Below are 24,125 nucleotides of genomic sequence, written 5' to 3'. Positions count from 1 at the left end.
TTGTACCTCGTCCTTGGGACTTCTAAAGCCAGTTTGTTGGATGACCGGACTGACCTGTTGTGCTGGCAAAGGTTTAAAATCTCCAACAAATACACCGGGGCTAAACAGATGTAGATGTGAGGGTCTCTGGGGACCAGTGATTGGCTGGCTGGACTCCACTGGTTGGACTGGTGTGATGGTGTTCAGGTCTTCCTCAGTGAGGAGTAGAGGACCTCTGGCTCTGCTGGAGACTCTGAACACAAACAGTTCAAACATTATGAGAAACTGTTGGAGACAAACTCCATCAGCAGACAGACAGAGTTTCTCAACAGTGAATTGTTTGGCTCGCTTCATACCTGTGAGATATGTAGGTATTATTGAGGTTTTAGAAGCAGTCTTTGGACATGTATACAGCACATTCAGAATCTGTGTCTCAGTTTGCGAGACATGGCCTCCTGCCTGTTAATGGCTGCATGGTAACAGGGATATTGGTGCTTTATGTTATTCAAGGCAGCTGTGGCTCAGGTGGTAGAACTGTCGTCTACCAGACAGAAGATCGGTGCTTAGAAGTGTCCTTGGTCCAGACCCTGAACCCTGACTTGCTCCAGATGTTGAACTATTGGTGTGTAAATATGGATGTTATGATAACAGACATAACTAAGCATGCTGGCTGTCTGGGAGTACCAGGTGAACTCAGGGAAGACGTTACCGTACGCTGGCTGTGTGGTGATGCCAGGCTCTTGGTGGTACCGGTACCGACTACTGGATGTTTGTGACATCCCTGTGTGTAAGTGTGTGAATGTTTATCTGATGTGCAGGTGGCACCTTGTATGACAGCCTCAGCCACCTGAGTGTGTATGTGTGTGTGTGTGAATGGTGCCTGTAGTGCTGTGTGAAAGTGCTTTGAGTAGTCTAGAAAAGCACTATATAAATGCAGTCCATTTACATTTTCAGTAGCCATGTAAACGGATTAGTTACAATATTGTCTTTTTCAGAATAAAAGCCAAAAACCGGAATATCATGTGCAGTTAAACCTAGTCAGTGTTTTTGTCCTTTTGCTCTTATTGTATCTATTTATAGGAATAGTTCATTATATTCTAAATTTTTTTGGGAAATCCTCTTATTCTCTTTCTTCCTGAGAGTGAGAGGGGATGATTATCAGCTGGATTTTCTGTATGTTCAGTACAGAGCTGGAAGTGATTAGCTTAGCTTAGCATAAAGACTGGAAACTGGCTCAGATCAGCATTGAGAAATAAAGAGCAGCTGTTCCTCTGGTCCTGTTTGATTTGATCACTATTTGTCCATAACTGACATCTTCTGCTCCTCTCTCTGCTGAGGAGACTGCAGCTGGATCTCTCTCTAGATATAATATTATTTATACTGCTGTAAGATTATTGTTAATGTAGAATTATTATTAGAGTTATTATGGCCTTTATGTCTGCAGGTTTTTAGCTGTGAACAGCCGACCTTATCTAGAAGCTGGTTGAAGGAATGAAAGAGGAACACTGTGTTCGCTCCAACAAGTCCTCCACCGCTGGAACACTTTGTTAAAATATCCTGTTTTTTATCAGCTGCATGTAAACAGGAATATTAGTGGAATATTCATTTTCATTCCTTTGTCAACAGCTTATTCAGAATATTGATTATTTTCCGAAAAACTGAATATTCTGTGCATGTAAACGGAGTCACTGTTGCTTTAGGTGACATGTTCCTTCATACACACATGTGTTATGTTTCTAGTGATGGAGACATAGAAGAGCAGCTGTACCTCTCTTCCTCTTTGATTTCTTGTCTTTGATCACTATTTGTCCGTAACTGACGTCTGTTGTTCTCACTCCAGAGTAGATTGCAGCAGGATCGCTCTCTGGAAAAGAAATATCATTATTAATATCAGGACTGTACAGTATATGTTAAGGATTCAGAGAATGACCCAAAGGCAGAGACGGTAGGCAGTGGATAGTTTGAGGATTTAATTTCCAACGAAAAAATAAACAAAAGGAGGTCTGGATACAGCAGGCAAAAAGTAATCCAGAATGACGTCAAAGTCAAAACAGGAAAAAGAGCAACCAAGAACATAGAGACAAACGGGGAAGACACACACACAAATCCAAACAATGATCTGACAAAAGACAGAAAACACAGAGATTAAATACACAAGGTGACGAGGAAACAAGAGACAGGTGACACTAGGCTCAGGAACAGGTGAAACACATCAGGGTGGGGTAGACAATCACAGAGGCAGGAAAACACAAGGATGCCAGACGACTCAAAACTCAAGGAGAACAACCCAGGGAGGGCGGAGGGGGGCCGCAGGAGGGTCGAGCAGAAAAGTCAAAAGCAAAACCCAAGGAGGGCAAAGGGAGAACCAACATAGGTACGCCGGAAGAGACGACAGCAGGACTCTAGAACAAACTAGACGTAGGAGAGCAGCTGTACCTCTCTTCCTGTTTGTTTTCTTGTCTTTGATCACTATTTGTCCGTAACAGACATCTTCTGTCCTCACTCCGGAGTAGATTGCAGCAGAATCACTCTCTGGAAAAGAAATATCATTATTACTATCAGGACTGTACAGTATATTTACTACTTATGCAAAAACTATACTGATTATTTAGACTCCTACTACAATCAGTAATACTTTTAAAGTGCTCATATTATGCTTTTTGGCTTTTTCCTTCTTTCCTTTATTGTGTAATATATCTTTTTTGTGCATGTTATAGGTTTCCAAAGTGAAAAACCCAAAGTCCCCCCCAAAGGGACTTACCATCTCCAACAGAAAACACTGTTCACCAACTGCTCCAAACAGCTCTATTGTAGTCCAGCCTTTACTTCAGAGACCAACGTGGTCACTTTGGAACACACGTTATAATGCTCGCCTAGCTGCTAGCATGGTACACCCTCATACTCTTCTTCTGACTGGCTAGTAGTCCTTACCTAGGTACTGTCAGGGCACACCCTCATACTCTGCTTCTGACTGGCTAGTAGTCCTTGCCCTCATACTCTGCTTCTGACTGGCTAGTAGTCCTCACCTAGCTACTGTCAGGGCACACCCTCATACTCTGCTTCTGACTGGCTAGTAGTCCTTACCTAGGTACTGTCAGGACACACCCTCATACTCTGCTTCTGACTGGCTAGTAGTCCTTACCTAGGTACTGTCAGGGCACGTCCTCATACTCTGCTTCTGACTGGCTAGTAGTCCTTACCTAGGTACTGTCAGGACACACCCTCATACTCTGCTTCTGACTGGCTAGTAGTCCTCACCTAGCTACTGTCAGGACACACCCTCATACTCTGCTTCTGACTGGCTAGTAGTCCTTACCTAGGTACTGTCAGGACACACCCTCATACTCTGCTTCTGACTGGCTAGTAGTCCTTACCTAGGTACTGTCAGGACACGCCCTCATACTCTGCTTCTGACTGGCTAGTAGTCCTTACCTAGGTACTGTCAGGACACACCCTCATACTCTGCTTCTGACTGGCTAGTAGTCCTCACCTAGCTACTGTCAGGACACACCCTCATACTCTGCTTCTGACTGGTTAGTAGTCCTCACCTAGGTACTGTCAGGGCACGCCCTCATACTCTGCTTCTGACTGGTTAGTAGTCCTCACCTAGGTACTGTCAGGACACACCCTCATACTCTGCTTCTGACTGGCTAGTAGTCCTCACCTAGCTACTGTCAGGACACGCCCTCATACTCTGCTTCTGACTGGCTAGTAGTCCTTACCTAGGTACTGTCAGGGCACGCCCTCGTACTCTGCTTCTGACTGGCTAGTAGTCCTTACCTAGGTACTGTCAGGGCACGCCCTCGTTCTCTGCTGCTGACTGGCTAGTAGTCCTTACCTAGGTACTGTCAGGACACACCCTCATACTCTGCTTCTGACTGGCTAGTAGTCCTTACCTAGGTACTGTCAGGGCACGCCCTCATACTCTGCTTCTGACTGGCTAGTAGTCCTTACCTAGGTACTGTCAGGACACATCCTCATACTCTGCTTCTGACTGGCTAGTAGTCCTTACCTAGGTACTGAGCATGTGCGACTCCCAACCAAGATGGAACAGATGTCAGATGTCTCACTCTGTAGCTAAAACAGAGAGCTCAACACACAGGGTGAAAAGAGGATCTGCAGAAATGTGCAGTACAACAAAAATATGGTGTTTTTTGAAATGAAACCATATAAACCTATTTTGGTACAACCTAAATACCTAAATATAATTATGAACCTGAACATGAGCATAATATGTCCTCTTTAAGTATAAAAGTCCACTGTTTAAGAGGAGTTTTTTTCTTCTTAACACTTGTTGCTGATGTCAGGGCTTAAATGGAAAAACAGTTCATGTGAAATGGACTTCACGCTAACAGAGTTGTTTATAGAGTTTACAGTAATATAAGCAGACATGTTGGTAGGAGGTCTCCCGATGTCTCTCTCTCTCTCTCTGGTCTCTCTGTCCTCTCCTCTTCAGGAATTACACAGCATTCAAAAGGAGATTAAACTTGAAACAAAAAGGGCTAAATGGGACTCACTTCTCTGGGAACCATCACCGTGGTGGAGAGGTTTGTGTGTCTCTGTGAACCTGAGGGCTGTGTTGTCTGGAGCTGTGTGCTCCTGGTAGGGTCTCCCAATGCAACGTGGTCTCAGGTGAGGGGCCAGACAAAGAATGGTTCAAAAGCCCTATGAGTGACCGAGGAAGAGGTAGCATTACCCTGCCCGGAGGAAGCCCGGGCCCCCCGTCTGGAGCCAGGCCCAGATGGCGGGCTCGCCAGCGAGCGTCTGGTGGCCGGGTTTGCCACGGAGCCCGGTCGGGCACAGCCCGAAAAAGCTACGTGGCTCCCATCTCTCCAGCCCATGGGCCCACCACCTGTGGGAGGAACCGCTGGGGTCGGGTGCGCTGCCACACAGGGGGCAGTGAAGGTCAGGGGCCTCGACGGACCAGACCCGGGCAGCAGACGCTGGCTCTGGGGACGTGTAACATCACCAGAGAAGACATGGAGAAGGACTTTCGGTCATCACCAAGGTGCTTCTGGAAAACTGTTCGCCACCTCAGGAGGGGGAAGCGGGGAACCATCCAAGCTGTGTAGAGTAAGGATGGGACACTGTTGACCTCAACTGAGGAGGTAATAGGGCGGTGGAAGGAGCACTTTGAGGAACTCCTGAATCCGACTAATACGCCCTCTATGTTAGAGGCAGAGCTGGAGGATAATGGGGGATCGTTGTCAATTTCCCAGGCAGAAGTCACTGATGTAGTCAAACAACTCCACAGTGGCAAAGCCCCGGGGATTGATGAGATCCGTCCAGAAATGCTCAAGGCTCTGGGTGTGGAGGGGCTGTCCTGGTTGACACGCCTCTTCAACATTGCGTGGAAGTCTGGGACAGTGCCAAAAGAGTGGCAGACCGGGGTGGTGGTCCCCCTTTCCAAAAAGAGGGTGTGTGCCAATTACAGGGGCATCACACTTCTCAGCCTCCCTGGTAAAGTCTACTCCAAGGTGCTGGAAAGGAGGGTTCGGCCGATAGTCGAACCTCGGGTTGAGGAGGAACAATGCGGATTCCGTCCTGGTCGTGGAACAACGGACCAGCTCTTCATTCTCGCAAGGATCCTGGAGGGAGCCTGGGAGTATGCCCAACCGGTCTACATGTGTTTTGTGGATTTGGAGAAGGCGTATGACCGGGTCCCCCGGGAGATACTGTGGGAGGTGCTACAGGAGTATGGGGTGAGGGGGTCTCTACTCAGGGCCATCCAATCTCTGTATGACCAAAGTGAGAGCTGTGTTGGGTTCTCTGCAGGAAACCTCCAGGTAGGAGTCCTTACCCCAAGTGAAGGATTTCAAGTACCTTGGGGTTTTGTTCGCGATTGAGGGGACAATGGAGCGGGGGAGATTAGTCCTCGGGGAAGACCCAGGACTAGGTGGAGGGATTATATCTCCAACCTATGGTCCTGGGTCATGACCGAAAGAACGGATCCCCGAAATGGGTTTCCTCAGGAGGGTGGCTGGCCTCTCCCTTAGAGATTGGTCAGAAGTGGTCATCCGTGAGGGGCTCGGAGTGCAAATTTGGTAAGGGGCCAGTTGAGGTGGTTCGGGACTTTGGGAGCTCCACACAGTCTAGGGAGGTGAGGAGGCCTTGGGGAAGACCCAGGACTAGGGCAGGGATTATATCTCCAACCTGCTGGGCTCCATCCCCAGGGCTGGTTAAAGTCACCCAAATTTGTGGATTAGCTCCACACAGTCTGCAGCCTGCTGGGCTCCATACCCAGGGCAAAGTCACCCTTTGGGCTCCAACGGGCCGTCTGCCGGCATAACTATAATATATTTACAGTTTGAATTTCGTCACGGCACTGATATCACAGCTACCCCAAGGTCTTACAAAGCTAACCATTATGAATTTGAATTTAAGGTATTTTTATGAACTCAGGGTCTTGTTAGGAGGAGCAGCTAGCTAGTTGTGCATGTTTATTATAGAGCGGGGAAGTGAGATCTGACCATAAGTGGTCACTGAGGACACATTTGGAGAAAGATTCTGCTGCCAGGTGGAAACACACACACCTAGAGCTGTTTACAAGTGATCAGATCACTCAGACCAGATTTTAAAGGTCAGAACGAGGTCTAGAGACTCACAGACCCACAGAGTTGGGAGTCATTAGGCCGGCTTCACGCTGCCTGCCTGGCGTGAGCGTGTCAGCTGCGTGGCATGTCCGTGTCGTAAGCTTTTCCAGGCAAAATAGAATAGGAAAAGATGTTTATATGTCATTTAGACACAAATACATTTAATAAATGACATGTTGATGTTTGAAAGTCTCTAGCTTTGGACATAAATGCAGATATATGAATGTAATTGTAAAAAATAATAAATAATTGTTGATTTTCAAATATTACACCTGTTAATACAGAAGGAAATATTCTGGAGCCTATTTTGCCGTCAATACTGCCGACGTTGTCTTTGCTGTAATCAGATCAGTATATATTTACAGTATATGTATGTTTAACATGGTATTTCATTTTATCAATGGAAAACATCCATGTGTACAGACAAGGCTAGCAGCAGCAGCAGCGCCGCGTCAGATACGTTTCTGATGTGCAATGACATAGAAAACGCCACGCTCACGCCACGCAGCCAGTGTGCCTGATTCTTCATTAAATGCTTCTGTGTAAGTCCTCAAAGTCTCCAGAGTTGTGCTGCTACTAAGGTTTACATGAACATATTCCATTCATTTAGATCTATTGTAAGTGATCATAACATACAGTGATATGTAAATCTGCAAATGTATAGTTTATATCAGGGATGCACCGATTCCAGGATTCAGGTTTGGCCAAATATTGGGCATTTGGATGGGATTCGGTTTCTGCCGAACCTTAGAATTTTTTTCCACCGACCCAAATCCTACTCTTATTAGCTAATGTTAGCTTTCTAATTTCACCCACCCAACATGCCTTCTCTAGTGGAATGGCTTTGAATCAGAGGCGGCACCAGGGAGGGGTAGGGTGTGCTGTAGCTACCCCTAGGATTGCCAAAGCACCCCCTTAGCACCCTCAAGAAATTGCTGTGGTTGATTTTTAAATCAATAAAAAATCCTTAATGTTTAAGTGGTATAATTTATATTTGAAAAATGAATAAATACATTAATAAAACAAACCAATTATTTTTAGGCTAAAAAACACAGGTGATCGTATTCGGCCAAAGGGTGCAGCACCGCAGCACATTTAACTTTTGACCTTACTTCAGCAGTAACGTTTTCACAAAGAAGAAGAAGAAGAGCTCAATATTTGGAGCCGTTAGGATTAGAGAAGTGAGGCTAACGCTAGCAATGGATAGTTGTTTACTCCCTAAACGTCAAACTTCTTCAAAATCTGTAAATGAGACTGAGAGATATGGTGAACCTGTCACCAAGCGGGACGAAGAACAGCTGGAGGAAGATGAGCTGACCATGGCTGTGATTGCTGCTGAGGATGCTTAACGTCACCCTGCTGTACATGACATCAGACCAGGGGATCACACAGCAGGGCCACAGTGGGGGAGTCAGCTGATAGGGGTCCACGCAAGAACTTTACTCTTATCTCTGTCTCGGGACATGTCTCTGTGGATGTTGTTTACTTCATTTATGTGTTTACTGTGTTAATGGACCGAGGATGGGAGGAGGATTTGGTTTTGGATTCGACAGAATCTTAACCAGTGGATTCAGTATTTGGACCGAACCCCACAATTCTGGATTCGGTGCATCCCTTTTAATATGTATCATCTTTGTTTTGTCCTGTGTCCTGCAGTGAAGCGTGTGAAGACCCCCACTCAGCTGAAGGGTTGCTATGAGAAACAGGAAACTGGACGACCACAGAGCTGTTAGAGCTGTTAGAGCTGTTAGAGGTGTTAACCACAGGGTACAAAACACCCAGACTCTCGTGAGAAGCACAACACACCTATCACCTATCATCTACTAAAATAGACCTCACAGTGTGACTGTTAAAATATCCCTATTTTATAAAATGCTCATTTCCCAAAACGTCCTCTCAGGACATTAAACTAGGGATGCACCGAACCCAGAGTTCGGTTTGGAATTCTGCAGAACCTTTGGGCTTTTTGACAGAATTCGGCTACTGCCGAACATTAGAATTTTTTTCGACCGAACCGAACGGTACCAAAGAGAAGTATAGAGGCGAGAAAAGGAGGCTAACGTGTTGAGTTTCTGCTCTTGCCAAAGAGTCTAGAAGTAACAAGAGGCAAAACTCAATACAACGTTCCATTGCAAACAAACGCACCCATGACAGAGCTGCAGCTCTGCCATCTTGGACCGAACTATCTTGTTACTTCACTACTCTTTGTAGAGTTACGTGGTCGACGTAATGACGTAGTTAGAGTTAGACACAATGCAGTCGCAACGGCAGTAGGCTGTGAGAAAGTGAAACTGGAACTGGTGAGCAGAAGAAGTGTAGTTTGGCAGTACTTTCAGTCAAAAGAAGGCGATTCAAGTCGAGCTACATGTTCAATTTGCAATGCCGATTTTAAAACAAGAACACACACGGTTTTTTTCTGAAAATCAATCAAAACATCTTTACCTCTGCTCCGTCTGATTGGCTGCTGCAGGTTACGGGATATTGTGACATCACTGTATGTGACGTCATCATTTCCAGCTTCAGCTTCAGCTGAAATAAACCAAAGTTAACAACAATTTCAATAAGAGACATCCGTAAAGATGGAAACATGAAGAAGATTATGTGACATGATCAAAAGCTCCGGAGCATGTTAAAGGGCCCTCGTGGTGACGATGGTTTGTCAACAACAGAGAAGTGATTCATGAGAATCCTAAGAGACGTTTGACTTGAAGAAAAACTTCACTCCAATTCTGAAATTAAAAATACCGACAGTACATTTTGATTTTAAACTGCAGCGCAATATGAGTCTTATTGAGACTAACCTTTAGGTTTCCTACGGATGCATCGTCTCACCAGGAGAACCAGGAGAACCAGGAGAACCAGGAGAACCAGAACACCGACTGGAACGGACCACCACACAAGGGGAGGAGGAGAGGAGCCGGGGGTTGGAGGAGGACTGGTAGTCTTGGGTTTCTCTAAAATGAAATTTTTTTTTAATTAAAATCAAAGAAATAAAAGTTCAGAAACACGTTCAGCTATTTCACTGTTCCTCCGTTTTATGTGAAGCTTTAGACTTTTAACTTCCATGTTGTTAATCATGTTTGTAACTGAGTGAGTTCCCTCGGTCTAGTTAGAGGAATAAATATCTAATATCAGACGGTGTGTTAGGCTGCTTCCACACCGTGTTAACCCAACGCTGGAGCGTTTCCTTGGATACGCCCGGTGGTTTGGGGCGGTGTGAAAGCTCATTTTCTGGTGCAGACCAAATAACAGAACTCTGGTCGATGAATACGGGGGTCTCTGTTTGTTTTCCAAGTGTTCAAGATTTCGGTCACTTCATGTGAGAATGCAATCAGACACACAGAGGAGCCTGCAGTTTCCACCTTGCACACAATTTACTGTATAAATGATTCAAGTAACGATATCTTTCAGATCCATAACCTACAATGACCACACATCATCATCATCATCATCATCATCATCATCATCATCATCATCATCATCATCATCATCTCAAAGACGAGGTTTGGTGCATGTGACAAAGTGTAGTATAAACACAAACTGAACCAAATAAAAAATTATGTCCCTGAGTCTACCGACCTGTCGGTGTGAAAGATGAATACTGACTTTTAACCTCCTCACCTGTGACAGAGACCCAGCTGGGTGGAGACTCTCCAACACTGCTGATGTTGCACTTGTAGAGGCCTTCATCAGACCTGGAAACATTGTGGATGGTCATTTGACCTGCAGACTCAGTCCTGATGAAGGAGCCATCTTTATAGAAACCAGCTGGGAGGTTGGAGGACATCTTTGTTCTACAGGTCAGAGTGAGGTCTTCTCCCTCCATCACAGGGAGGACAGGACTCTGCAGGATCACTGGTCCACCTCAACACAGAGACAAACTACAGCATGTCATCCATTCACACACAGCTTCATCAATACTGACTCCACAGTCTGATCTTACCAGTGACAGTGATGGTGATGCTGTTACTGGTTGCTCCCTCTCTGGACTCACACCAGTAAACTCCACTGTCCGATGAGACCATGGGGCTGATTTTACAAGAAGAACCAGCAGGTCTTCCCCAGCCATCTCCACACTGAGTCCTGGTTTCTCCGGATGTGTTCCTCCTCAGAGTCCATCCAGCAGAGCTGTCGTCCTCCTCACAGCTCAGAGAGACAGACTGTCCTTTAAACATCTGAGAGCTGCTGGGACTCACAGTCAGAGAGACTGGAGGGAGGAAGGAGAAAGATGCAGTTATAGAAGATGATTTTCATTTTAAGGCTTATTTTGCCACATTCCTCATATTCCTGCTTTTGTTACTGTCTGCTCACTGCTGAATCTTCTCATCTGTAATTCAGTTGGTGAGCTAACAAACTATTTCTGCATGTTTTCAAATTGAACTCTCAAAGTTGCTATTAGACACAACAGAATATCTATATCTGTTTACATGGGTCTTACTCTTTTAAGTTTCTGTGTTTATTAATACTTTGGCTCACTAATCCTCCTGACATCACCATCTTATTAGCCTACCCATCCTCAGTGTTGGGGAGTAAAGGAATACATGTATTGGCGTTACGTATTCAGAATACAATTCTGTATTCTGTATTCTGTTACAGTTACAATTTAAATAGTTGGTATTTAGAATACAGTTACATTGTTGAAATCAATGGATTACATGACGATACTTCTGATTCACAAGTTTATTCACTCTGTGAATAAATTAAAGATCGCATGGCATGAAAATGTCACTTTATGAGGTTATTTTAACATTAATGTGAGTTCCCCCAGCCTGCCTATGGTCCCCCAGTGGCTAGAAATGGTGATAGGTGTAAACCGAGCCCTGGGTATCCTGCTCTGCCTTTGAGAAAATGAAAGCTCAGATGGACCAATCAGGAATCTTCTCCTTATAAGGTCATAAGGAGCAAGGTTACCTCCCCTTTCTCTGCTTTGCTCGCCCAGAGAATTTGGCCCACCCATGAGAGAGAGAGAGAGAGACATCATGGCTTTCAAACGAGCAAAGTGGCAGTTGGTCAAGGCCACACCCCCTCCACCTTGCCCCCCCTCTCTCCTCCTCAATAGCTACAGACACAGAAATGGTACATCCTAAGGAAAGATCATTGTGGGACTGGCTCTAGTGGCTGTAATTCTGCACCAAGGCTGAATTTTGGGAAAGAGACTTCAGATACAGTATTAGGGGACCACTAAGGTCTATATAAAAGAGACTTCAGATACCGTATTAGAGGACCACTAAGGTCTATATAAAAGAGACTTCAGATACAGTATTAGGGGACCACTAAGGTCTATATAAAAGAGACTTCAGATACCGTATTAGGGGACCACTAAGGTCTATATAAAAGAGACTTCAGATACAGTATTAGAGGACCACTAAGGTCTATATAAAAGAGACTTCAGATACAGTATTAGAGGACCACTAAGGTCTATATAAAAGAGACTTCAGATACAGTATTAGAGGACCACTAAGGTCTATATTAAAGAGACTTCAGATACAGTATTAGGGGACCACTAAGGTCTATATAAAAGAGACTTCAGATACAGTATTAGAGGACCACTAAGGTCTATATAAAAGAGACTTCAGATACAGTATTAGGGGACCACTAAGGTCTATATAAAAGAGACTTCAGATACCGTATTAGAGGACCACTAAGGTCTATATAAAAGCATCCAAAGAGCACCATGTCATGGGACCTTCAAGGCAACTCCATGCATTTCCCAGAAGCCCCAATATGAAAATGAAAAAATTAGCTATTTGCCTGATCAGGCACAACAGAGCCAGGGCAGGAATGCGTTTCTATCTTGGAAATTCAAACAGCATTTCACATTAAAGAAAGAACAGTGAGAACAAAATATAACTGTGCATTGCAACCTCTGCTTGCCAGCAACCAACCTCCTTTCAGCATCCAAATTACTCCACCTCCAACTTGAAGAAGCATCTTAAAGTTATTTTTTTAATTAGCTAAGAGTAGTCGTCTGCTGTAGTTTTACTGGTCACCTTGCTATTTTAAAGAAAGAAAGACTGACTAGCCTCATTTGACATGCTACCTAACGTTAGCTAAAATTAGCTCGTGGTAGCTTAGACTGCAATTCAATGTGGAAGTAATCCAAGTATTCAGAATACGTTACTCAGATTGAGTAATGTAATGGAATACGTTACAAATTACATTTTTATTTTATCTTCAGTTTTATCTTCCCTCTCCAGTCTGTGTGCACTGCTGCTATCAAAACTGCATTTAGTGTTTTAATGTATTCATAAACTTTCCCTCCTCAAACCTTGTCTTGTGAAAGATGTGACAGAAGGAGTTTACTGACCTTGGTATGTTGGGCTGGTCAGCAGTGAAGTCAGAACTAAAGAGAAATCAACCTCAGGTTAGTTTGAGCTTTAATGTGAAACAAGACATCAACACAGAAAAACAGCCACGCATTGATATCAGAAAAAATATTGAAATATGCATTCAATGTTTTTCATTCTATTCTCAAATTTGACAGAGGACCTCCATGGTCTTGGAAATTGTTATTAATATAATTATTTAATTATATTTGTATATTAAAACAGGAATTATTAAATTGGTTTTCAAATGTATTAATTAATCCATTATGTAATAGAGAAACTATAAAAAGACTTTCAAAGTTAAACTTCAAAATTCAATAAATAAATTATTGCATGAATAAATATATAAATAAATGCAGGAATAAACAAATACATGGATAAATAAATAAATGCTGAAATAAATATATAACTAAATGAATAAAATAATACATTAAACAATAAATAAATTACTTAATGCTTTAAATTTATTTCTACATTTTAGTCCACCTACATGTATTCATTTCTGAATTTCTGTGTCCATATGTTAATGAGGTAGGAGGTCCTGACTTCAGTTTAAAGCACGATTGGCTACAGGAGTGAGCTTGATTCGTGTCTACTACCTTTGCCTCATGGTGAGACAGATTGCACAGAGGAGCTGACAGCAGCTCTCCTCTGCTCCCCTCTTTTAAATAAACATCATTTATAATGAATTTATAAAGGCACTTTTAAAAACAGGAATTATTAATAATTGAATTCATATTTTAATTAAGAATACAGCATTTAAAGTTATTGTCCATAAGTTTTTCATCTAGTTAACAGTGTAGAAAGTACCAATCTATCAAAAAGTGAGTTAAAACATCAGTGATTGAGTATATGACCCACTGATGAAGTGCTTGTATTTGCTGCTTTAGTAAAACAGTCTGACTGTCTGTGGCGACTTTCCCGCCCTGAATACTAACTCAGCCTCAGTTAGTGAGGCTTTTTATGTCGGTCAGCAGCGCTTGGTCTCTCCCTGTCTGCACGCGAAATCTTTTTTGCAGGATGGTAGAGGAAGACTCATAAATATTCATAAGGGGACTCATCCCTGAATGGCTAGTACTCGTTGCCTGCTCTGGTTGGGTTGGTTAGGTTTAGACAAGAGGAGTGGGATTGGTTATGGTTAGGGTAAGAATGTCAGGGCGAGCCAATCAGGGATGAGTCTTCCTCTACCACCCTGCAAAAGGTAGAGCTTGGCAGTGGCATCATTGCTGTGTTCAATTCTCTGATATGAATCACAGCATTGCATTGTGGGATATGGGCTTAGAATGCGCCTGCTTGCGATATTACGAATCCCACTATGGCCACACCAAGACCCGCCCATCAAAGCATTTGTTGGCCAGGTGTCCGTGCTTACTCAAGGAAACGTAACCCCATTTGTACAGGTCCTACCCCCTGACCATCCAGGACATGGTCAAACCCTACACCCCAACACCCCCCCACTCTGCTCTGCATCAGCCAACCTGCTTGCTGCCCCCTCACAGCGAGGGACAACTAACCACTCAACGAAATCCAGACTGTTCGCTGTCCTGTCTCCTAAATGATGGAAGGAGCTCCCCATCGACATCAGGATGGCCAAAAACCTACACATCTTCCGCCGAAGGCTAAAAACACATCTCTTCAGACTACACCTTTAAAAAAAAAAATAAAATAAAATAAAAATCTTGAACCTGCACTTTCATATGTCTCTTTGTAGTTTAGCTTATTTAAAGCTAATGTATTTGCTCTTACTACTTGTTGTCTGGAGTTTGCACCTCAGGGTTTAAAGCATTTAATTGGAAGTCTCTTTGAATAAAAGTGCCAGCTAAATGACATGTAATGACATGTAATGTAATAGCTAATCGGCTATCCTAACCTAAACCATTCAAGCTCAAATGCCAATCGCCATGGCCATAGTGGGATTCGTAATGTCGCGCCCCGCTTGACCCATATCGTAGTGTTCTGTTTTACAGCATACTGTAATATTTCACCCGTAATAAGACTGAAATAATATTACTAAAATAAAGAAATGTATACTATGATAACATCTAAATAAATGTTGATAGATGTAGTGTTATAGTTTTAAAAATATCAATAAATAGCAAAGCAATCCAGCTTTCCTGGCAATAAGACCGAAATAATAACATTAACAGAAATACATATAAACCATGATAAGATCTGGTGAATAAATGTTGATTAAAACAGAGGTTATTGGGCTAAAAATACCAATAATAGCAAAGCTGTATCCAGCTTCTCTGCTGCAGCCGACTGGCAGACAGAAACGTGCTGTGATCATGTAATACATTAGTTTAAAAAACATGCCGATCTCACCAAAAAAACAAAAAAACAAGATCAACTTGTCCGTGTACACGAATCTAATAGATGAAATTATGTGAACGTTTCACGAACTGCTGTGAGACTGGGTTGCTAATTTGCATTGTTTTACCAACCAGCACAATTTGAAGCCTTTTTTTTAGCAGTCTTCTAAATTATATTATTAATTAAATCATGAATTCCTGTTATTGTAACTGACAAACCCTGAAACATTAAGTTGAACTTACCCAGCAGCAGCTGCAGAGATGATTCCTCCATTTGAAATGTTGGTCATATGAGATGAGATTATATTTAATTCAATTAAATTTACGTTACAGTATTAAAACGTATAAAAGAGTTATCTTGAGACACTTTACAGATAGAGTAGGTCTAGACCACACTGTAATTTACAAAGAACCAACAATTCTAGTAATTCCCCCAAGAGCAAGCATTCAGTGTGACAGTGGCGAGGAAAAGCTCTCTTTTAGGGAGAAACCTCGGTGGTGAGTAACATATCCGGACATTAACGTCTAACCAGAAACTTCCTCGTCACGTGTGTCACTGATGACGTTTTCAGGAAACAGTTTTTTTATTTCATATTCGCAGGTCAGAAATATATTTGGTAAAAGCAAACGTATGGCCTTTGAAACAGCACACCTCAAAATGAACACAATAACAGGTTGTGATCAGCTGTTATCAGAATCTCAGTATCATCTAGCTCAGGGGGGTCCTCAGTGTGTTTTAGGCCAAGGACCCCTAACCTGAAAGAGACACAAGCAGGGACCCCCGACTACATATATTGTGTTGAGTTGCATATTAAACTAGGCCTATCATAATGTGTAGTGTAACCTTTTATGGTGCCCTGCAATACTAAGCTACTATTTACATATTCATATATCATCATGTTTTAATGTTAAACATACATGTGGAAGGCACAGTGACTCCATTAGCTTAACTGTATCTGTGGATGGCTAGCATAGTGGCTAATAGTTATCGTATATCAGCTGTTATTTTACGAATAGGCCATTTTTCTTCTAGAAATGCTAGAAGTGCTCTTGCATGTACATGGTGAAGTTAAACTCTTGACCTAGTTTTGAAAGGCCTCATCAAAGTGTCACAAGCTTGGTTAGCTGTACATCTGACTCTCTGTGGTGTATTTCCTGTCATAAAACTGGCCTCCCTCTCAGTCTCAGAGGCCAGGTTTACTTAGAGGTCCATTAACTGTTAACCAGAGAATTTGTGTTTTTCTAGGATGGCGAAGGTATATCCCACCTTACTCTCTCTGATAGCTCATTGTTGGGATTCTTGGTATTTCCACCATTTGGCCCATGTGTCAAATTAGCTTCAAAGCCCAGCGCACTTCCTGGGAGCCTGGGATGGATAAACAACCACAAGACTCTCACCCAGGAGTCTGCTGTTAGTGTACTGTGTAAAACCAAAGGTCAACAATTAACTTATTGTAAGTTTAGTTATGTACGTAATAGAGCCCGACTGATAAAGGATTTTTAAAGCGCCCATATTATGCTCATTTTCAGGTTCATAATTGTATTTAGAGGTTGTACCAGAATAGGTTTACATGATTTAATTTTCTTAAAAAAAACATCTTTTTGTTGTACTGCACATTGCTGCAGCTCCTCCTTTCACCCTGTGTGTTGAGCTCACTGTTTTAGCTACAGAGTGAGGCATCGCAATTCTGTTCCATCTTTGTTGGGAGTCGCACATGCTCAGTAGCTAGGTAAGGACTACATGAGCTAGCTAGCTGTTTCTCCAACAAGGCAGGATTAGTCGGGAGACTTCTTCTAAACGAGGACACACTTCCAACTTTACGTGGAATACCTGCAGAACAGGGACATGTAACTAGTTCTATACAATTTATTTTGTAGATTAGGGTGAATTTGTGTGTGTGTGTTGTAGCAGTGTTTTGCCATTGAGATTGAGCTAGCTAGCTAGCGATAGCATGCTGATGACATAGAAAGCCGTAAAGATTTTGACCAGCTCCCCCGGAGACTGAAGGCAGGACACATTCAGAAAGGCCGGTATTAAGGCTGGTATTGATACAAGTATTTGGTGATTTAAAACCTTGATATTCTCATATATCGACCGATAAATATGTTCTTTTAAATCCAGAAACGTGCAACAAAACATAAACCGCTGAAAACAAAACAACCTCACTGTCCTCTCCACACGCCAGTCAGGCACACTTCCTCGGCTTAGAATTACAATACGAAACGCTAAAAATACCACTACCTTGCCGACGGAACACACTTCATTGGCTTAGCTAGAATTACGGCAACAATCGCTAAACACACTGCAAACTCACAGTCCTCTCTTTCCGATTTACAGCCCCCCTCTCGTGGCTTAAAATAACTCACCGTTGTCGGCTCCAGCCGCTGAAGAGGCTACACGCTGTAAACAGCCATGGGCTGCCCGGTAACGTTAGCAGTTAGCAGGGTTAGCATGGCGGCGTTAGCCAGGACCAGTCGAGATCACTTTACTGGCTGTGTCTCAATTGTTTTTGCGAGTAACCAACTCGGTTACTCTAGCTATATAATTCAATGTGAGTACACAAATGTTGAAATGACAAAAAAATGCCCGTCCCTAGTAGCTGTGATAAATTAGCCTGAAGCTAATGCTTACCTGTTCAGGAGAAAATAAGCCAACTCTGCGTCCTTTTGGGCTCTAAGCTGTCTCCATCTTTCAAATACATCTCCAATATTTACCAGGGGGTTGTTACGTCTCTGGTCACGCAACTGTTAGAAACATGCTGTTTTCTTTTTTTATGTCATGTAGAATCTATCTCCGTTGATCCTGTTTGTTTGTTTGCTGCTTTCATGGCTGTACTACCGTTACAGCTGTAGCGTGCTGGGTTTACGTTTTTACAGGTATATATCTGGCAACCCGGCCTGCCTGTCAAACTGGTCCGTTGATAACAACACACACACACACAGACACACACACAGATCAAAACATAAACATAAATTACGTCACGGAATGTAAATTTCAAAAAGAAAAAATACTGAAATTAGCATTGTTGTCAGAAAAGATAGTATTTCAGTTTAACATGTTTCCTTAATATCTGATGAGGCATTGGTGTCATTTTTGGATTTATTACAGTACAAATATTACATATTGGACCTTTAATATCTGCCTTTATTAATTAAAGAACATCTGAACTGATTTACATTTGACTTTTATCTGAACTATCAAATATGGAGTCATTGGCCCTCGAGAAGGAAAGTGGAATTAATGTGTTTGTGTTTTGATGTTTACACATACAAATGGACTCTATTGGAACTGCCTAAGTGTAAAATAAATTGCTTACTGGCGATGTTTGACATTGGCTCACATAGTGCACGCGTCTTAAATAGTTTTTGAGTAGCAAAGGGTCCCTACACCTAATGCTTGACTTTAAAAAAGCAGAAATAAGCTATTAAGTTGAATAAAGCACGCAAAATTCAATGAAAGTAGTGTACTGATCCTTGATTTAACTTGAGAAGAGCGTTAAATGGAACCATCCATCTATTAATATGTTAAATGTGTTGAGGAGGAGCAGAGACTGGGGGAAGGATGTGATCCTGAGACTGGATCCGTTGTGGAGCAACTACGCTCCAACCGGAGCTGTTTGGACCAATCAGATCGTCAGGGGGCGGGCCTTATACGATGATGGACAGATGATCAACAGTCACCAAAGAGAGCTTGGGGGAGTCTGAAATCCCTTTATTTATTTATGTGAAGAAGAAAAACACAGATGACAATTCAAAATATATCAAAATATAATGTGCAGTATGTTGTCTTGGGTCACTGGGCATTTTTAGGGTTTAAGTAAATCCTGGAGCTTTCTTAGTGGGTATATACTGCATCTATACCTGCGTATCACGTATACTACACCGCTGAGGAAAAGGGAGGGAGAGAGAGGGAGACAGATAGAGAGAGAGAGGGACAGAGACAGAGAGTCAGAGAGAGACAGAGGGAGAGACACTTACACTCTACATACCTCATCTATCGTTCTTTTTATTGTTCCCTTCTATTTATTAAGCTCATTTAATACTTTTTGACCTTCCTTTTTCTTTTTCTAGCAGACTATTTTCATTTTCACAACTGCCAGACAGCCAACCATTATATGAAGAAATGGGCTCCTCCTTCAGCTCCTCCTTCAGCTCCTCCTTCAGCTCCTCCCCCTTAACAAAGGGAACAAGACAAACTAACAGCATGGGCGTAAATATCTTCTAACACATTTCTCAAGAGCAGTTATTGACTGGGACACAAATACTACCGCTGATATTGTACTTGTATATGTTGTGGCGTCATATGTGTTGGGGGCGCCGTGTCGTCCTTAGGTCTACTTCTCATTAATAACAGAATTAGAACGACAAGCGAAATAAAACGTGTTTATTAAACATGATCATCCTAGGGCGCCCACTCAGCCACACGTTTACTTGTCAACCTTTCATTACGCGACTTTTCCAGTCTCTGGGTCAGACTCAAACACACGGAGCTCTGAAGCAGAGCTGTGCGTCGCTCAGTGTCCTCTCTCTTAGTGTCCTCTCTCTTAGTGTCCTCTCTCTTAGTGTCCTCTCTCTGGGTAAACAGAGACGAGCAGCGGCACAGACACGGAGCTGCTGCAGCGCACCTTCCCTGGTCTGTGCAGCTTCCGGTTTATAACGGACGCGCTCTGCTGTGGACATGCTGCAGCAGATGTGTCCCTATTTCTGCGTAGTTTTGTGTTTCTACCTCCGATGTAGAGCAGCGTAGCATACAGCCACTTCCCTAAACTGTATCATTCAGAGACCAGAGACCCAAACAGGGCTCCGAGTCTGTCAGGAGGTCTGAGATCTACCGTCTCAGCAGAGATATCACGTACTGCACAGCAGACTACGGTGCAGGCGGATTATTGTCTGAAATATAGTGACTTTATTGTAATAGCCTATTGTTTTATCACTTTATTTTTCTCACAATATCACAACTCCTCCAAACCTCAGAGAACCCAGATGAGATATACTGTATTTTGAATGTGCACAAAGTTTAGAAAATGAGCAGAAATCTTGCTCAAACACATCTGAAATATTACAGTCCAGGGGTTTATTAATTCATTAAAATGAATGTATGTATCATTCAGGTGAATAATTAATTAATGTATTCCTTCTCAACAAAAGAAGCAAAAGTGGGAAGAGTAAATGATGCCTAGGCTACATGTGTGCTGTCTCAGATATAATTAGAAATACCGATCCAAAGGAAAATAAATTGATGAAAGCAATACAGAATGCCTGAGGGCCTTACTGCAAAATATGCCATTAAGTTTTTTATATTTGGATTGTAATCTATGTTTCCCTTTAGATGAAGATATTTCCAGCATAATTGATTCAGGACCCCCAGACCCCCCCATCGTAAGTCACCATGCACACAAATCTGGAAACAAAACACTGGCCTTTGGGTTGCCAGACCAGTTATGATTAGACCAAATGTTGGTGCCGTCTGACTTACATGGAAGCTAGAAACTCAAATGAACATACATTGCTACTCTATCGCTGACACAGCGCTGTGGAGATCTGGCAATGCAAGAGTGGGGGGCAAAACTCAATCTCGCCTAGGGCAACCAAAGGGCTAGAACCGGCCCTGTCTGCACCCAGACTACCGGGCACCATACCTACCTACCCCTCCCTGTAGACCACATGTGTCAAACTCAAGGCCCGCGGGCCAAATCCGGCCCCTCGCACACTCTGATCCGGTCCGCATATCAATTTAGGTTCACAAAACATTTTGGCCCACCTAGTTGTGCGCCAAACCAAAAACGTGGGTAACTGTTTTTCAACTTGCAATTACGCGACACTCAAAGCAGAATTTGGCAAATTTGCAGACTTTGAGACTCAGAAATTCCCAGAGAAGCAGAGAGCTTTCATATGCCGGCTGTGAAAGAGCTTGTTGTGCGTCAGCTGTGTGGTAGCATACTTAGAAAATGTGATCATTGTTTTTTTTCTAGAATGGAACTTTTTTGCTCACTTTTTCAGGGCTTTAGTCAAAGATATTTTACTTTTTCGATGAAATAAAAGCATGTCAATAAACTGTACATGTCTGGCCCTTGGTGCGATTCTCTTTTTCCAGTGCTGCCCTTAGTGAAATTGAGTGTGACACCCCTGCTGTAGCCACTGGGCTGTATAACAGGATATAGTGCACTAACGTGCTAGTTCCATAGATGGCAGCAATGCAACTTTTTGGATGCCGGCTGCCGTAAAACCCCAAAGAAGAAGAAGAAGAAGAAGAAGAAGAAGAAGAAGAAGAAGAAGAAGAAGAAGCTACCCCTCCCTTGAGCAGCGCTGGGGCTGTAAAAGTCCCTACTACGTCATATACATAGCCTACACTTCCTGGTGATCCGTCGGTGGTAATTCGAGAAGACATCACAGCCGATCAGAGCCATCTCTGCTCCCTATAGTCGTAGCGTCGAGGAAATACTCTAAATATATATATTAGTATATTATACTGTCAGAGAGAACCGTGTCGGGAGACAGTTCGCCTCTCTCTCAGATATCATGGCTCCTTTTCTGCTCCTGTTGATCCTTCTGTCTGGAGCAGCTTCTGGTAAATATCAGATGTTATTGTGAAAAGATTCATGGACAATCTTAGTAATGTGTATTCATGTCATTCTGGTAAAATAGCTGCAATTTCCCCACATAATTATGTTTTATTGATGTGATGTGTGGCAGCTACCGTCAGCTAGTTGAGCAGTTAGCCAGCAAGCTAACCGCTAAAGGGGGAGGATGTCATAACAACACCGCGGCCAGCCAGACTCGGAGGCCCGGGGTGATGCGGTCTGTTTCCCCGACTGTACTGCCGTTATCACCGTTATCACCCGGTGCTGGAGTTAGTTCTGGCTCGGTTCGGATGAATGTGCTGAACGATGTTGTAACCTTAAAACGTTGACGCTCCCCACCGAGCATTAGCATGAGCTAACGCTAATGTTACGCACCTAGCATGAGCTAACGCTAATGTTACGGAGCCCTGCCCCCCCTGGTAGCTGAAACGGGTAATTGTTGCAAAAATGAGTGGAATAATTACTTCTGACATAACCAGATATTTTATAAATACTTTAAAAACACAAAACCACTAAATGGGGATAGGTAATACATCTGATTTCATAAACTGCTTTAGTAAAAATAATATTTTTTCAGGGCTCAGCCTCTCACCTGAGACCATTGTCGACACATGCAGGACGCAAAAAACAATAATTTGTTGCCCTAGTCGGGACATCTTACCGTGCCAACGTTACAATAAAGGTTGCCTGAATGCCATGTATATACATTTGCTGTCAGCTTACTAATTGAATGCGCGTTTTGTGTAGATTTGGACTTTGATACGTTTTATTCCACTTTGTTTAAACGGCGAAGTTCACCTCGTTCACCTGTTTGGAGCTGACTGGTGAATGGGACGCGCGTATAGGCCTCGCTGGATACACCGGGACTCTGTTTGTGGATCTACTGATCGCTGTGGATGACTTGTTTTCATGTCATTGGATTACGGCAAAATACTGATCTTTTGTCTTAACGTGTCTTAACGTTTTATGGTGCGATTGCGCTTGGTTTCTGCGTTTGGAGAGGTATCTCAACAGACTGGAGGTCCAACACTGATTGTTCACTGTTAACCTACATGTTAGTTGAATTTAAGTGTCGGGGCATTCTGCCACCGTCTGTCTAGTGTGCTCCAACACAGCTGTGCCCACGGGCGTCAGTTTGGTTTGAAATGTGCTGGGGACAGAGACGCATTCGGAGGTATATTTCCAGAAGTGATGGGTACAATGACGCATTCGTTTTTTTTCTCTTTCGCGCTGGTCAGGTTTAATGTACGTAAACAATGACCGATGATTACGAAATTTCTCTCTAATATTGCTCCTCATAACCACGGAAAACTGTCAAAAAATAGAACCCAAAGTCCAATTATTATGGACGTTATCTGACATTTAGCGTTTCTGCTTCACATTTTCAGCAGGGCAGCGGAGCAGCTGTTGGTTGACTCCCCACGGTTCTCATGGGCTTTATAATCCTTAACGTGGTTTAATATACCTAAACAACGATCAATCATCACCACATTTCTGGTTAGATTTTTTGACAGTTTTCAGTGGTTATGAGGAGCAATATGAGAGAAATTTGGTAATCATTGATCATTGTTTAGGTACAAGCTTTTTCCTCACCATAGCCTCATGCACTCTGTCTGCTCTGGTCCCGGTATGAAACACCATGACTTTTATTGATTAATATTGTTTTCTGGCCACCGAGTATCTCCAGGGGCTGGCCGCAGTCCCGCGCCAAACGGGAGAACATTTTTGTTTTTATGCCTTTTATAGCTTTATCCAGGAATCCCAACTGTCCCGGAAGGTCGGGGAGTCTCCCGCATATTGATATGGGCTCCTTGACGCCCGCAAATTACATCCAATCTCCCCGAATCAGGACCAAGACCTCCGCTAGACCAAGACCTCCGCTAGACCAAGACCTCCGCTAGACCAAGACCTCCACTAGACCAAGACCTCCACTAGACCAAGACCTCCACTAGACCAAGACCAAGACCTCCACTAGACCAGGACTGTATAGCTGCAGCCCGGAGCGTCCCATGTCATGCCGACCCGCCTGGTGCCATCTCTGAGCATCGACTTTTCAAAATAAAAGCTGGCGTCTGGAATAAAATACTTTAAAATATTTTACTACTTTAATACTTTATTACTAATACATATCATTTTAGAGCGACAGATGCCAAAAAATACCACAGCCATCTCTATCCCCACAGCCCTCTGCTGCTGCGCTGGCTGCACACATCTCTGTCGGGACATTCTGCTTAACGTGAAAAAGCTTAACGTGGTTTAATGTACCTCAACGATCAATGATCACCAAATTTATCATGGCCATATTGTAATGAACACTGGCAGTGACAGGCCTGT

At 43.1% G+C, this 24,125-nt stretch overlaps 1 protein-coding gene across 1 annotated transcript in view; it reads right to left on the bottom strand.

Moving 5' to 3' along the window:
- LOC114546119 (high affinity immunoglobulin gamma Fc receptor I-like) overlaps window positions 1-24,125 on the bottom strand; it is a 136,842-nt gene that overhangs the window by 50,789 nt on the left and 61,928 nt on the right. The window lies entirely within an intron of this gene.

The sequence above is a fragment of the Perca flavescens genome, chromosome 19 (genome assembly GCF_004354835.1).
Source record: "Perca flavescens isolate YP-PL-M2 chromosome 19, PFLA_1.0, whole genome shotgun sequence".
NCBI classification, from domain to species: Eukaryota; Metazoa; Chordata; class Actinopteri; order Perciformes; family Percidae; genus Perca; species Perca flavescens.
This window is presented reverse-complemented; position numbering and strand designations above follow the sequence as displayed.